This window comes from Lactuca virosa, chromosome 9 (assembly GCF_052849685.1).
Source record: "Lactuca virosa cultivar CGN04683 chromosome 9, Lactuca_virosa_CGN04683_v6, whole genome shotgun sequence".
In the NCBI taxonomy this organism is placed as follows: domain Eukaryota; kingdom Viridiplantae; phylum Streptophyta; class Magnoliopsida; order Asterales; family Asteraceae; genus Lactuca; species Lactuca virosa.
This window is the reverse complement of record NC_136434.1, coordinates 226,727,462-226,744,269: the sequence shown is the minus strand read 5'-3', so window position 1 is coordinate 226,744,269 and position 16,808 is coordinate 226,727,462.

The following is a 16,808-nucleotide window of genomic DNA, read 5'->3' as shown; positions in this document are numbered from 1 at the left end:
TTAGAATGCTCAAAACCAACAGTGGTATCAGAGCCTAGGTTTGTTTTCTTGAATACTTGATGCAAATAGCTGAAAAATGTCGAAAAACTGCATTCTGCACAGCTGACTCACCGAGTCCCTCATGGAACTCGCCGAGTTCATGCATATATTCAACCAACTCGCCGAGTCAGTTCATGCACTCGACGAGTTGGCAGGCCTGAGTGCAGATTTTCGAGATTTTGTGCTGGAATTGGTCTAGAATCATTACCTTAAACTGTTTTGGACTTATAAAACCTGTTTTTGATGTGGTAATGATTGTGGTAAACCAATTTCAAGGCTAATATCAAAATTCCAAGTTTTTATATGTGTTCATATGATTCTTGAAATTGTTGATGTGGATGTTCATGTTCATATGAGTTTTGTTAGATCATAGGAATTATTTGCAAATTGTTTGTTAGTTAATTCTTGATCTTAATGTGTTTTAATGGAATTCATAATTTGTCCTCAAGTTATGGAATTCCAAAAGTTTTTCTTTTAAATGTTTTTTTAAGAAGTCATAAGTTACATTTTCTTGAAGAGTTTTCTAATAAATGCTTTTATAGACTCCATAACTTGTCCTCAAGTTATGGATATCCAAGAGTCTCTTCATTAAAAGTTTTAAAACACTTAATTAAAACTCATAAGTTATGAATATCCAAAAGTTTTTGAATTGTTCAAAACTTGCCCTCAAGTTTTGGAATTTGTAAAGTCGCACACAAACTTTAATTCCATACCCTAGAGTTTTAAAAGTTAAAATTCAACCCTTATACTATTTATAACATTAATGGTTAATTATTAAATATATGTATAAGATTAATTCGTTTTACCGTTAGTAGGCCTCATTCACGAAACCGGTCTATAAGGGGGTATAAGGTTGTTGCCTATAAAATGGCAACTTAATGGGTGTCCACTCTCACCCACTGCTTCCTTGATCGGTGGAGGGTCGTTAGCCGAACGGGTAGGACAATGACTTTAAATTCTCATTAAAAGTATAATGAATATTATAAAGTAACTAAACCTTTTATAAATTCCCAATCTTAGTTACTTTAGGAAAATGTGAATATGGTGCTAACCCATGAAATTCACACTTTGTACCTTACCAAGTCGTTGGTGGAGCGTGTGTGGTTAACCGGCACACTAACTTGGACTAGTAAGGATCACGAAGGGTGACTTAATGTTTATCATAGATCGGTGGAGCGTGTGTGGTTAACCGGCACATCGATTAGGTGATAATATTAAGGGTACCAAGTCAGTTTCATGGTTATTCACACCTTGTTTGGTGATCCTCGGCATCCCAGTCACAAAACTTGAGAGGGCACAATCGAGATTGAAACATGCCATTGAAAATTTCAATGAATCTCAAAAGAATCTAAGAATTTCAAATCCAATTAAAACCTAATAATTCATTTCGTTTTTTATGGTGGAAATTGGTGAATCGTCATTCACCTACCTTCAAATATTTTATAGCTTGGATTACGACATCCCTCTTCCAAGTTATAAAATATTGTGTTGGGTCCTAGCCTTAATATTCCATATTGGGTGTTATATTAAGGACTTGAATCAACTAACTTGATTTTCTCCCATTGTAGATGTCTGGTTCAGACAACTATGATCTTCCCAAATCTCTTGGAACAAACTTTCTTCTTGAAGATGATGTCCCTCAACATCATGCTTCACTTCCTCCACCTCCTCCATTTATTCTCCCTGACCCACAAGCCCGAAGACTTGAAAGGTTCAAGATCACTCAAGCTCTACTAGAAATGAAACATAAAGATGGAAGACTTGTGTGCACTCATGTCTTAGGAATGAAGTCACACATTGACAGGCTGAGAATGTTGGGTGCTGTTATTTCAAGGAAGTTTGCTGTTGACTGGGTTCTTCAGTCACTTCTTGAGTCGTATAGTGAGTTTATTAAAGACTACCATATGACAGATCCTGACATAACCCTAATAGATCTTTCTTATTTGCTTGTTGCTGCTGAGTCAGCAATGATTTGGCGCAATGGTCAAGCAAATATTGATGGAAGGTCTAATTCTCAAACTTCCATGGACATGGACAATGGTAACATTGGAAGTCCAAAAAAGCTTTCTCTTCCCAATGGAAAGGGATCGGCCTTGGTCAACCCGGTTGACCAAAAGGTTAAGGGAAAGGCTAAGTCTGTGATTGTCTCGTGTAGCATTCCCAAAGAGTATGTTTTTATTGTCATGAGAAGGGACATTGGAAGCGAAGCTTCCCTGAATACCTGAAATATTTGAAAGCAAGTAGAGACAAAATGTTTGACTCGGCTTCAGGTAAGTCCACTATCTAACTTTGTTAAAGTTCCTAATTGTTTATTCTTATTACATGATGTGACTAGGTTGCATCTTGATGTTTAGCAGGATCGAGCAAAAGGAAGGTTAAAAGAAGAGTGTGTTGAATCTGATCACGCAGATGGATTTCTATCGCATGATTCGAGGATCGGATTCTTGAGCTACTACTTAGAAGTTATGATAGATTGCTAGGAAATATGTAAAAGCATAGTTTCCATTTAAATTTGCATTGTAAGGAAAAGTTTTTCCGCATTTTATGAATAAATAAAATTTTGTTTTACTTTATTTTATATCTCCTTGCAATGACATTTATGGAAAATTGATGTTTGTATGTTTCTAGCAATAATGGAAATATGAGTTTGATTCTCTCATTTGTGGTTGTGTCTGAATTTACCAAATGAGGAAAGGTTCTCATCACCGAAGCTTCAATTGGACAGAAACTTGGAATCATACAAGCTGTATTGTATGATGAATGAGAATTTTCATCTTTGTAAAATTGAGACTAATTCATTGATCACATGCATATGTGAGTCAATTGAAGGACTAAGGAATTAGATACATTGGGTGTGTGCTGGTCAAGGTCCACCACAAAGATCGATAAGACTATTCGTCATGATTTACTAAACTTTAAGTAAATATGGTTGTACCTACAAGTTGTAGTACAATTCTGAAACATTGGAAAAGTTTCAATGTATGGCAGGACGAATGGGAAGAATCAAATTGGGCAGAAAGATAAAAGGTTTCTCAAATCTGAAAAGATGGGAGAGTACTTTAGTATCTTGTTTTATGATCATCTTAATGATTAAGAAACCATGTCACAATTCATCCTCTAAGGACATCTTAGTGCATTTTATGGCTAAGAAGAGGATTCATGAATTGTTGGAATGATTAAAATCAAAAAGATGAATCATACTTCGTTCCAAAACAACTCTTAGAGTCATACTCCAAGATTGTAACATTGAGTGACATAAAGTAAGGTTTAAAACAATTATCAAATGTAGTGTAAAATGTTTTCTACTCCTGTACATTTGAAATTGGTAAGTTGTGATGTCTTGGATAAGACAATGACCAACTAAGACCAATTGTGTGAAGTGTTTATCTTGATAAGAATCCGCACTATCCCTTGAACATTTGTTTTGTAAAGGAATGGTCCTTGACTAGGGAAACTTATATGTCAAGAGGACAGTGGGAGTCTTAAAGATCCTGAAAGGATTTCAAGATTTAATCAAGAGTAAAACCTGATTTTTATCACTAGCACACGACTTAAGGTTTGTAACCTATTAAGTTGACATGATTCTTGTTTCTGTGTTTGTTCCTATTAAGTTGACTATGCATATGAGTTCTGTTAGTTCTAAACTGTGTGCATAACAGCTTGGAAGCATTGGTGGGCCTTGTGCTACCAGGTGACAAGAAATTAAGATTGAACAAGTTCAATCCATGTAAGGCTGAATTTGTCACTAACCTTGTCTTGTGATTATGGTTTTGACAAATTCAGGTGGATAGAAACTCATACACTATAAAATCTAAGTGTCATAAGGTGCTCTCCGATTCATGAAAATGATGGTGAGGAAACGCTTTCACTAAGTGGATTTTAAGTAGATAGCAATTGTGATGTTTGCATTCTCAAAGTCGTTAGTGGAGCGTGTGTGGTTAACCGGCACATTAACATGGACTTGTGAGAAATGGCAAACAGGTCTAAACATTATGATTACGGCATCCCTCTTCATAATTGTTTAGACACACATGTGGGCTATCTAAAGAAAGATGTATGAGTCTGAGAAGCTTAGATAAAGTTTTTTTCGAAGCATCTCGTATCAGAAGTCTGAACTTTGGTGATGAAAGTCAATTAAGTATTGATTTCTAGAAGTAGATTTCTGAGTACATGTCAAAGCTAGTGGGAGCATAATTGTTGTGCTAAATAATTATTATGCTAGTGGGAGCATAATCAATTATGATGAGTATTGTTACTTATAGAAAACAAGAGTTTCACTTGGAAAAGGTTGTTTTGCTATAATTAAGGGAGAGGAGATTATACTTCATTTCAATCCTAAAAATTTTAGATTGAGATTTTAATCATCATTAGTCAGGGACATATATATGAGTTTCATGTTGGAATGGTTCAACATAAGGAAATTCTATATATATTGCGTTCTCAAATTCGATTATGATTACGGCATCCCTCTTCATAGTCGATTTTTGAAAACATGGCAAATAAAAATATTGTAGCAAAAGACTGATCTAGTATCAGGTCTTTATGTGAGACATCATGAATCGTGTCCCATATGCTTCGGGTATAGGATCGGTCACATGTGCTATAATATTTATCCGTTCTAAATTTTTCAAAGTGCTTAGAGCATTAAGAGGGAAAAAGGAATAGAACCGGATATGACTAAAATGATTAAGAAGTTGTCGAGGACAATCTAAGGTTCACCAAAGATTGGTTGCTAAGGGACAGTTGGAAGTATAATGTTAAAATTTGGAAGGACCATATAGATATATTCTGAAAAGAGGTAGCTCTTGTTCAGATATGATAATCAAAATGGGAATATGGAAATTTTCCATACTGGGAGTTGGATATTAAGAATCTATGAGAAAGTTAGAAACTTTTATGCAAGAAGGATGTTCAAAGCAATGTACTTTGAATATGAGACTTCGTTTCCATGGAATTGATCTCCTTTGGAATACTCTGTAATGACTGTTGACAAGTTTTGTGACTTTTGTGCATAGTCATTGCAAGAGGATCAATGCATATAAGTTTGGAATCTAACAGATTACAGTAAATGATAAGAATTTGGTATTCTTACATTTACGGTAAGGATTTGGGACTGTGAAATGAGCATCATTGGAATCATGTTCAATTGATCTACTTCACAAAGTAAAAAGATCATAGACAAACATAGTGTGCATACTTGGTGTATGTCATGTCTATTGTTTAGAAAACATAGTGTACACGCTTGGAGCATGGGACAACTATTGTTTTAATTCAAGTGTTAAGTTGATAAATCGAAACAGAATAATGTGGAATCAATATGGTGATGAATAAAAGGTGTTTTATTTATATTCATAAGTGTTGAGACCATATTGGATTCAATTATTCTTGTGTTTCACTTTGCATGTTTTGACTTCCATAATAACTAGGTTATTCTTTCCGAATGATTAAGTTATTCAAACCATCCACAGTCGATCATATGTTGGAAGTAGATATGAATCAAGACTGTCATGAGTTGGTTGTAGAGGTCTAAGATGTTGGACATGGCTACAACACTCATGAGTGCTCATAAGTTATGAGTATTGGATTCAACCCACGCTCACTTGCATCACTTCATGGAATTTATCTCGAGTGATCGTGAGACGGTAATATCATATAAGTCTTCAAACCTAGAGATATGAGTTGTTACCTATGAGTTGGTTGTACATTGATTGCACGAAAACGCATCAGTAACTTGATGTTATAAAACGTGCCTTTGTGTATAATTCAACAAGTAGTAGAAACAAGTATATGAGTCGAAGTTTATCTGTTCCTTCTAGTTCTTGGAGGATTAGAAGCGATATCTGGGCCCCTCGATGATTTTGTTTTGACCTATGTACCGGGCCCGGTCAGAACTAAATTGATGTGTTCGATTAAGTTCTTTGTCAAACAAATCGGAAATCGGGAAACAAACTGCTGGACAATAAGTAAGACATTGTTCCATGTATTTGTCCGGCTGATATCATGAGAGCAGAGGATTATATGATCACTTATCTAAAATGGCGCTTCATAGTTCAACAGGGTTTGAGAGCTACGATTGCCGGTTGGTTCCTGAAGTCATAGCTGCAGATATGTTATTGGACTCATCCAAGTGGGAGACTGTTGGATAAGGTGTCTAAGTACATAACAATATTTGAGATGTACTTGACCCGACCCGGCATGGTCCATTTGGGTTGCACTTCACCCGAACAATTTGTTTGGATAATCTTTTGAGAATAGTATGTTCATGCTTTATTAATATATTATAAGTTATAATATATTAATATTAAATCATATTATTTAATTAGTATTGGTCATAAATTAATTTAGAATTAATTTGGTGATAAAAAAGGTGACTAATTAAATATGGGCTCTTGTATTTTATGTAGTGTGGGCTGATACTCATTTGGAATGGGCTTGGCATGCATGGGAGTCCATGGATAGTCCATGGAGCTTTTAACCCATGGATCCTTGGAAAGGAAGGGTCATGGGTATTAGGGTTTACATGTATGTAACCCTAATCCTCCACACTATATAAAGGAGCTTATGATGCTTGAAATGACACTAGTTGTGTGTGAACAAGAGTGGTGGCCTAATTTCTAGAGCACATATATTATTCTCTCAAGGTTTCAAGGTTTGTGGTGATTTGTGATTCCACTTGAGGCATTCACATTATTGGTGCTAGGCTCTCAAACTCCAAGCAATCAATCACTATCAAAAGGTATGTCATTCTTCTAGTGTTTTATGATTCTAGTTCTTCATGCCATGATAGTTAGGATGTAAACCTTGGAAATTATTATTTGCATGTATTTTAGACAAACATAGATCCAAGGTTTATTAGGGTTGCATGTACACTTAGGAAGTGTTAAAATGCTCAAAACCCAACACACCCTAGCATAAAACTTGCTCCATTTGAAGCCCTCTATGGCCGTAAGTGCAGATCCCCTCTGTGGTGGGTTGAAGTAGGTGATACGCAATTAGCAAAGAAACAAGTACCTGACAGCACTCTCACCGGTCCCGAGATCATTCGAAAAACAACAGAGAAGATCGTCCAAATCCGAGAACGACTGAAAGCTTCTAGAGACAAACAAAAGAGTTATACGGACAAACAACGAAAACCCTTGGAATTCCAGATTGGTGACCGCGTCCTGTTACAGATCTCACCCTGAAAAGGAATGATACATTTTGGAAAACATGGAAAACTAAATCCAAGGTACATCGGACCATTCTAGATTCTTGCTAGAATCGGCCCGGTGGCTTACAAACTCAAACTACCGCATGAACTCAGTAACATCCATCCCACTTTTCACGTATCGAATCTAAAGAATTGTATGTCTAACGAAACTCTTGTAATCCCACTTGATGAAATCGAGATAAACGAGAGTCTACACTTCGTAGAAGAACCGGTGGAAATCATGAACTGGGAAATAAAGATAACAAAACAAAGCTGTATACCAATAGTGAAGGTTCGTTGGAATGCTAAGCAGGGACCTGAATTCACTTGGGAACGGGAAGATCAGATGAAACAAAAGTACCCACATCTTTTCCCTAGTTCATGAGTACCACTTTAGAAATAATTTCAGGACGAAATTCCCTCTAACGGGGGGAATAATGTAACAACTGGTTATTTCAAGTCAACAAAAGTCAAAGAAAGTCAATAAAAAGTCAAACACATCAAATTATATGTCAAATAATTTAATTATTTAATATTTAATAATTAGAATTTATTAGACTTGGATGATTTCGGTAATGGGAATCAAATCGCAAGTGTGGACCGAAATCACCTTTTGGTGATTTCATGCGAGACCGAAAACCTCCCCACCGAAAACCCTTATGCGAGGACCCCACCCTCAGACCGAAATCACCCTCCCAGAGCGCAAACTATTCGGACCGCAAACCTTTTTGGACCGAGAACCTTGACCGAAAACTCCATTTTCGGTTGGAAGATTAGACCGCAATCAATGAATTCGGTTAGGAAGATAGGTCGAAAACTTCATTTTTCAAGCGGTGGCACACATTCCGATTAGATAATTTGACATTCCAATGCACATGTCAAATCAATTTTATCCCATATATATATATATATATATATATATATATATATATATATATATATATATATATATATATGTTACAACCGAAATCATACTTCATTCTCACATTTCCACATTGAAAATCTTCCAGTTTGCTCTCAAAACTCATACTCACGTCTTCATATATTCATACCATTTCCCAGAAAACCTTCAAACCTTCAAATCTTCATAAGAGTATCTTCAAACATTCATTCAATTTCCCAGGAACAGCTCCAAACATCTCTAAGGATTTTTGTAAGTATTTATATATAAACTAGTGTTATTTAACACTTTATTAATAGTTCACTAATTTAAATACAATATCGTGTATAAATACTATTAGGATTTCGAGTAATTTGCGTGTTCAAACACGAAGAACGTCACTACCATATCGTACCCAGCCAAGAAAACACACTTGAGGTGACTTCATACCCCTACGTTTTCACGATTTTTCCTTGTTTTAGAATTGGTGATTTCGCCTTATTTCCTGTTCTTTGTTTGGTTGTGGGCTTAGGGTAGAATGATTTATTCGACTGTCTTTTTAATCTTAATTATGTATGCCTTATATATATATATATATATATATATATATATATATATATATATATATATATATATATATATATATATATATATATATATATATAAATATAAAAATTATTTCAACATGTTAAACAGAAGGAATATTTTCACAACTTATTTTATGACCGATTGTACAAAAATGTTAAATTACACGAAATATCTTTATCTTAGAATTTCAGATATATACATTCAAAGTCGTTAAAAATACAAAAGTTTTTATTTCTACAGAACATACACATTAAACTATAATAGGTATAGTTTATGAAACATACGTACTATTTTACAAAGTTCATGATATAATACAAAAACAAGCATATAAACTATAATAGGTATAGTTTATGAAACATACATACAGTTTTCTCATTACAAAAGGGATTCAGTATCCTACATGTAACCGTCAATATAGCTTTGTCAGACACACTTCAAGTACTTATCTAAGTACCAACGAAAGACCTGAAATTATAACTAGAGTCTCCTGGAGGGAGAGCATGACACTTGTGTATAGATCTATACGGGACTGACAATCCCGCACCTAAACTGTTAGCTACAGTTAGGGCGGCAGGCCTGAGGTGACAAATGTCGTACCAATTTCGACGCCTGAATAATGTCGTATCAGGCCATCTTAGGTCATCAAGCATGGCTATAATAACTCATAATTTGGTATTAACAATACGATTAGTGTACGAATACATAAACAACTTCAAATAGTTTTATTTAATAATAAAACTACAATACAAGATATTAAAGTACAGCTGGTGAATCCAAGCATTTACTTTCACAGAGTTTTCATACAAGTACAATTACAGTATACTATTTTCCACTATAGAGAAAACTTACATTTCAGGGAAACATTCATTTTCATATGGTTTTATCCATTTATAAAACTATGCTATATTATTTCAGAGTACAACAACACTTATACATTTTGGGTCTTATAGTATTAAGACTACAATTCATTTACAACAGAAAATATAGGATTTTCTGGAAGAACACACTTACGTTTTCAATGAACAAATGACAGAATTCTAATACAACAATACTTAAGAACTCACCAAATTAATTGTTCACACTCTTTTCAAAATCACTTGTATTCTCAAGGAATCAGTAGACAGGCATCCACATAGGTTTTGAGAAGACGGAGCTTCATAGAGTCACGTCTTTCAGTTTTTGCTATACATTTTGGTGTCAAGTATACAAGGATTTGAACACAGATGTAAAACTATACTCTATCAACATGATGGTTGTTGTACTTTGATTTCTACTATTCAATTGTTGTGATACTGAACATGACGTCATCCGCCCCCGAACGTTTTTGTCGTTCTGGTTTGGGGGTGTGACATGACCCATAGCGAAAACCACTTAAACGGGAATTTCCAAAACCGGGTCTACCATCCATCCATAACAATGTACTTCTCAACCTAAATCCCAACAATCTACGAACTAGAGATAGACATAACGGCTAACGATCATCCACTCGTCATAGATAACCCCAAGTGCCTAACCAGGGACACTGCTACTAGGCGCATACAACACTGAAAACACTCCGATTGAGAGTTCAACCCAACCCCAGCTCGAAGACATCCTAAAATCCCCCAACTGCATACTTGGCTTTCTGGCTCACAGAGACTAACCAACTGCTCCCACGAGCGAAACCATGGCCAAAATCAAACTTGTGTGATATCCAAGCTTCCCAAACCCTTCAAGTGCACAATTATCATTTGAGATAACCATGAAACTCATAACCACCAGGATCACCGAGCTCGTGGTATTCTAACCAGCATACCACTACCCCTATGTCTATCCGAACAAACCCATCCGATCTTAACTATTTCACTGATATCCAGAAAACACAACCTCAACCATCCACTAATGCCGGAAATCATGATTTGAATACAAAATTGACTCCCAACTTTAAGAGTTGACCCAATAAAGGTTGTCCTGACCCATCTGCCAATACGAATCCATCAGTTATTCAATCTAAATAAAAGACAACTCAATTAACCAACACATGAACGATCACCAAGTCCAATTCACTCCAAGTGATTGCTACGAACCGAACCATAATCTCACATCACATTCGGCCCTAACCCAACCTACGATCTACCCAAGTATTACAAATGTTGTGGCCCACCCACAACCTTTCACCCCATCCTGCGATGATCTAAATCATCTTAGATAATGCTCCAAATAGTCGTAGAATTCTATCACTGCCACAACCATCTACCAACCTAGTGAATGTTATGGCTGCTCCGCACTCTTACAACACTTCCATAAATACCTACCAACCCAGTGAATACTATGGCTGCTCCGCAGTCTTATAAAACTTCCACAACCGCCATGGGCCCAACCCATGGTCTTGCCAAGTACATACAAGATTACATAACCGCAATCACTGCGAGCTGAAACCCTGTCCTGCTAGACTCTATCAGGCGTTCGGGTCGTGCTTCAAACCCCAGAGCCTTCATCAGATAAGAAAATGAAGAGAGGTCCTAAAACAACCCTCGACCAGAACCTATCCTTGAATCCATAACATTTTCTTCACTGCTTAGCACTTACCAAAGAACATTATTACTTGCTTAAACCCTGAACCCCATCGTAAACAGAACTGGCTCTCTTGTTGTCTTAGGATAATACTAGGTTAACTGGCCTTCCCAGTTAACCCTTAATCAAACAATATCCTATCCACACCACCTGATCATCCGGTCAAGGCCTCGCCGGCCTAACGGTAGCTTGCTCCATACTCCTAACATGACCCATCTTGGATTCTTCCCGGCCACAAGGAACTCTGACGCTCCCTCAAGATATACCGATCTAAATCCTTGACATGGGTATAAATTCTAAAATGGATTGAACTAGGAACTATCCCCGATGGTCCCAAGTGATTATCCTTCACTTGGATTCATCTACATTCTGATAACCTCAATACGACTGGATTACTGAGCCTCCCACAATCTCACTACTCAACCACCATCATATTGTGCTTACTTGAATAAGATCCCATGGCCAAACAATATCGGGTGCCCACACCCCAAGCCAGGTTAAGCACTTACTACTTTCGACAAAAGATTGTCGTATCCAAAGCACCTTCCCTCGATACAATTCCAAATTCTTGTACAATCCCAACTGATGAAAAAGAACTCATAGACCCATAATTAGAATAAATATATAATTAATTTAATGCTCTACTTACTACCAAATCAATCACGATTCTGCTATAAACAATAATTCCACAATCCAGCAATTAACGATGAACGAGAAACAACCATAACGAGAAACAACCAATGATCGAGAATGCACTGAACACAACCGATTAATCGAATATTCTACTTGACAAACCCATGCAGAACTACACATACCAACTCTGAAGTTGATTGACAGATCTATCGTTGCTTATCCTAGACTATAGGTAGCAGTCTATTCCTTGAGCTGACAAATCCTTCAACGACCAATACTCAACCCGAGCAAATCATGCTCTGTTCATCGACGTCCCCAAAAGGAACCATTTGCTACAATGATATCCCTGACCAACAACTTCCTATCGCGAAGACAACTCATGCTTTCCTAAGCATACACATCAGATGTCAACTTGCTTTGCACCCTTTTCTTGACCACATCTTAAACCAAAGTATCGCATACCCGAATTGCAGATCCTTATAACCCAATCTTCTGAAACCATAAACTCATACAAATCAATGATCTTCCAAGTAGAATACCTAGTTCTCCCCTACTTAGGGCTCGAACAATCATCAATTGACGTTGTAAAAAGTCCAATTTCAAACCGGCTCAATCAGGTTCATACCATCCCTAACTATTGTAATATATAACATAACACAAGATGATCTTCCAGATAAAGACCTAGAAAACTCAAAGACATTCCGAATCTCAGATGGAGACCTCGGAAACTTCCCAATCATAACCGCCTCTGAATCCCTAACCATCACTTCGTCACGAGAATTAATCATAAAAACAAGAGGCGTCATCCTCATAATCGAGATACAACATAGATAACTAAAGTTGATGTTCCCAATTCACTTCTCCTTATCTTCTGGTAGAACACGCTCTAACTAAACTCAAAGAAGGTGTACCCTTGTTATTATCTTGTACAATATCTATGAATATGACTCTCTTTCCATATATGACACATCTCAAAGCGATCAACCACAAGAATGCTCTTATGCATTTCCACCCTTGTCGTAGATACCATAACCATCTAGTTCCCCCACTGGGTATTCCTCTAAATTCTGAAATCATATGCTCACTCTCTCTTTCTCCCAACACAAAAACTGGAAGAGTAGAATTCTCGTCATAGAAAATAACATCATAAGCCATCGTCCGATCGCTCAACTTCGTCTGCGACCCTTACGCCACTCATCTCAATCACTCCCTTCTTGAGTCCCACGACTCAAACTGACACTACCTTGAGCAAGGTCATCGATGTCTCTAAATATAGCTAAAACTCACAGGTCTGCACCAACCACACCCAAACTGCCACATACACTTATCCCAATGATTACCGGTCTCATTCTGCACAATCATAGCCAATAAGCTGATAGCAACGAGGACGACTACAATTAATGATAATGTTAAACCACACTATCTACCCCCTACTAGCTCCTTAGAAACCCTTTTTTACCCTTCCTGATTCCCATATGGATCCTGCGCTTTTAATAGTATGGGCCTCTACTACCTTCCACACCTATCCGTACGCCTCCCAAAAAGTGTCTCAAAGTCCCTAAGTCACTACACCATAACACTATAAATCTCTGAAAACTGTGCCACCTATAACGCCTGGTTCCTAGTACATACCTTAAATCAAGAATATTTGCATTTTATACTAGGATTCGATGAGTTGGAGGCTCAACTCGTCGAGTAGGGATGGATTTTGGACGCGGATGGAAGAGCCTACTCGCCGAGTCGGAAGTCCCGACTCAACGAGTTGACCTGTCTGGATTTTGCATTTTAAACGCACTAACTCGCCTCCCATGCAGCCCCTATCGTCTCCCTTAGTCCAGAACACCCTAACTTGTGTCCCTTGAGCTTTATTGAGTGTGTGAGCCTTTTGTGAGTGTGTGTGTGTGTGATTTCAAAGCTAGAGGAAGAAGAAGAAGGAGCTAGAGGGCTCAAGGAAGCAGCAGATCCAAGGTTCAAGCTACATTTCCAGTCCCTTAAAGGTATAAAGTTGATTCCTTGACTTTCCTATTGCTAGATCTCTCCATGTTTGAGTTTAGGGCCATCTCTTAGCAATTTTGTGAACCTTTTTGAGTATGGACTGTGATCTGAAGTTGTAACTACAGATCCAGATCGCTTTCAGCCCCTTTAGCCATAAAGTTTACGAAATTATCATGCTTTAGCCCTTCCCTTTGGCCTATACTTCATTTTAGATTTGGAAATTGTGTTCTTAGCTCATAACACCTTGCATGAACATAAAGTTTTCCCTATAGAGGTCGAGATTGCCCTCTAGAGGTCAAGATTGTTGATGACTGATCAGTTCAAGCATCAGAGGTTTTCAGAGATTGTGTTTTGAGGCTGTTCGAGGAGCGCTACCTGGTAGACTTGGTTCCCATATCATTGCATGGGAACAAGGTCATCATCAGTATGGACTGGTTGAGCCTTAATGGGGCAGTGATAGACTGCACGCAACAGTTAGTACGTGTCAGGACCCCAAGTGGGGGAGAGCTGGTGATTCAGGGCGAGAGGCCACAGTGTGGACCAGCTTTATGCTTAGCAGCGAGGGCTAGGCGCGACTTTCAGCAGGGTTGCGTCGGATACGTCGTCTACGTCATGTTTACCCGAGAGGAGGGTAAGGTGACTGTGAGTGATGTGCCAGTGGTACGAGAGTACCCGGATGTGTTTCCAGAGGATTTCCCTGGGATACCTCGGGAGAGACAGGTGGAGTTTAGGATCGACCTGGTCCCTGGTGCGGCTCCGATAACCAAGGCACCGTATTCGTTGGCTCCTCCCGAGATGCAGGAGTTGTCGACACAGTTACAGGAGCTGTTAGACAAGGGATTCATCAGACCGAGTAGTTCACCCTGGGGAGCCCTGATCCTATTTGTGAAGAAGAAGCACAGTTCACATTGGATGTGTATAGATTACCGGGAGCTGAACAAGGTAACGGTGAAGAACCGTTACCCACTCCCGAGGATCGATGATCTCTTCAACCAGCTACAGGGGCATCTTGGTTTTCCAAGATAGATTTGCGTTCAGGATACCATCAGATGAGGGTCAGAGATGAGGATGTGCAGAAGACTGCGTTCCGGACTCGCTATGGCCACTACGAGTTCGTGGTGATGCCCTTCGGGCTCAACAATGCTCCTGCCGCGTTCATGGATCTCATGAGCCGCGTATGCAGACCGATGTTGGATCGGTCCTTGATAGTTTTCATTGATGATATCTTGGTTTATTCCAAGACGCGGGTTCAGCACGAGGAGCACTTTTGAGAGGTGTTGGATACCTTGAGGAGGGAGAGCTTGTACGCCAAGTTCTCCAAGTATGAGTTCCGGTTGCGCGAGGTGCAGTTTCTTGGACACCTTGTCAACCAGAACGGCATTTTGGTTGATCGGGCCAAGGTAGAGTCTGTGATGAGATGGGAGGTTCTGAATTCTCCATCTGAGATTCGGAGTTTCCTGGGATTGGCAGGCTATTACCTGAGATTCATTCAGGACTTCTCCAAGATAGCCGTACCCTTGACCCGGTTGACGGAGAAGGTCGTGGTCTTTCGCTCGGGGCCTGATCAGCAGGCAGCGTTTGAGACATTGAGACAGAGACTATGTGAGGTGCCGATCCTATCCCTGCCAGAGGGCGTGGAGGATTTCGTAGCATACTGCGATGCGTCCATATCAGGTTTGGGCACAGTACTGATGCAGAGAGGGCACGTCATCGCCTACGCCTCGAGGCAGCTGAGGCCTCACGAGGCGAACTACCCGATGCATGATTTGGAGTTGCGGCGGTCATCTTCGCCCTAAAGATTTGATGACATTACCTCTATGGGGTCCTTTGTACCATTTACACGGATCACAAGAGTTTGAGGTACGTCATGGATCAGCCGAATCTGAACACGAGGCAGCGTCGATGGCTGGTTGTGGTGAAGGATTACGACTGTGAGATCCTCTACCACCCGGGAAAGGCGAATGTTGTGGCCGATGCTCTTAGGCTCAAGGCATCCCCGATCAGAGACATTTTATTACGGATGACAGTAGTAACTCCGCTGTTGGATCAGATCTGAGAGGCCTGGCAGGAGGCTATAAAGGAGGAACATTGAAAGAGTGAGCGTATTGTGGGACAGGTTTCCTCCTTCGACTATGATAGTCGCGGGTTGTTGACACTACACCATAGAGTGTGGGTTCCATATCTTGGAGGGGTGCGACGGGTTTTGATGGAAGAGGCGCACAGATCCCGATTTTCTATTCATCACGGGGTAACGAAGATGTACAGAGATCTTCGTACTGATTATTGGTGGCCCTGCATGAAGCGGGATGTGGCCTGGTACATCGAGAGATACCTGACCTGAACGAAGGTCAAGACCAAGCACCAGAGGCCTCACGGAAAGACATAGCCGTTGGATATCCCTATGTGGAAATGGGAAAATATTACTATGCATTTCATCACAATGCTTCCCAGGACCGCACGAGGGGTGGATTCGATTTGGGTCAACGTGGATCGGCTGACAAAGAGTGCTCATTTCATACCGATCCAGGAGAGCATCTCGGCTGAGAAGCTGGCCGATATCTACATCCGAGAGGTAGTAGCTTGACACGGAATGCCAGTCTCCGTGATTTCTGAAAGAGATGTGCGGTTCACTTCCAGATTCTGGAAAAAATCTCCATTACGATTTGGGTACTCGTCTGCACTTTAGCACCGCTTTTCACCCGCATACGGATGGTCAGAGCGAGCGGACCATCCAGGCTTTGGAGGATATGCTGCGGGCATGCGTTTTAGACTTCGGTGGTAGTTGGGATACCTACCTTCCCTTGCCAGAGTTTTCCTACAATAATAGCTACCACGCGAGTATCGACCGTCCTCCCTTCGAGATGTTATACGGAAGGAAGTGCACGACCCCGATCTGTTGGGGAGAGGTTGGACAGAGGGTCATGGGGAGTA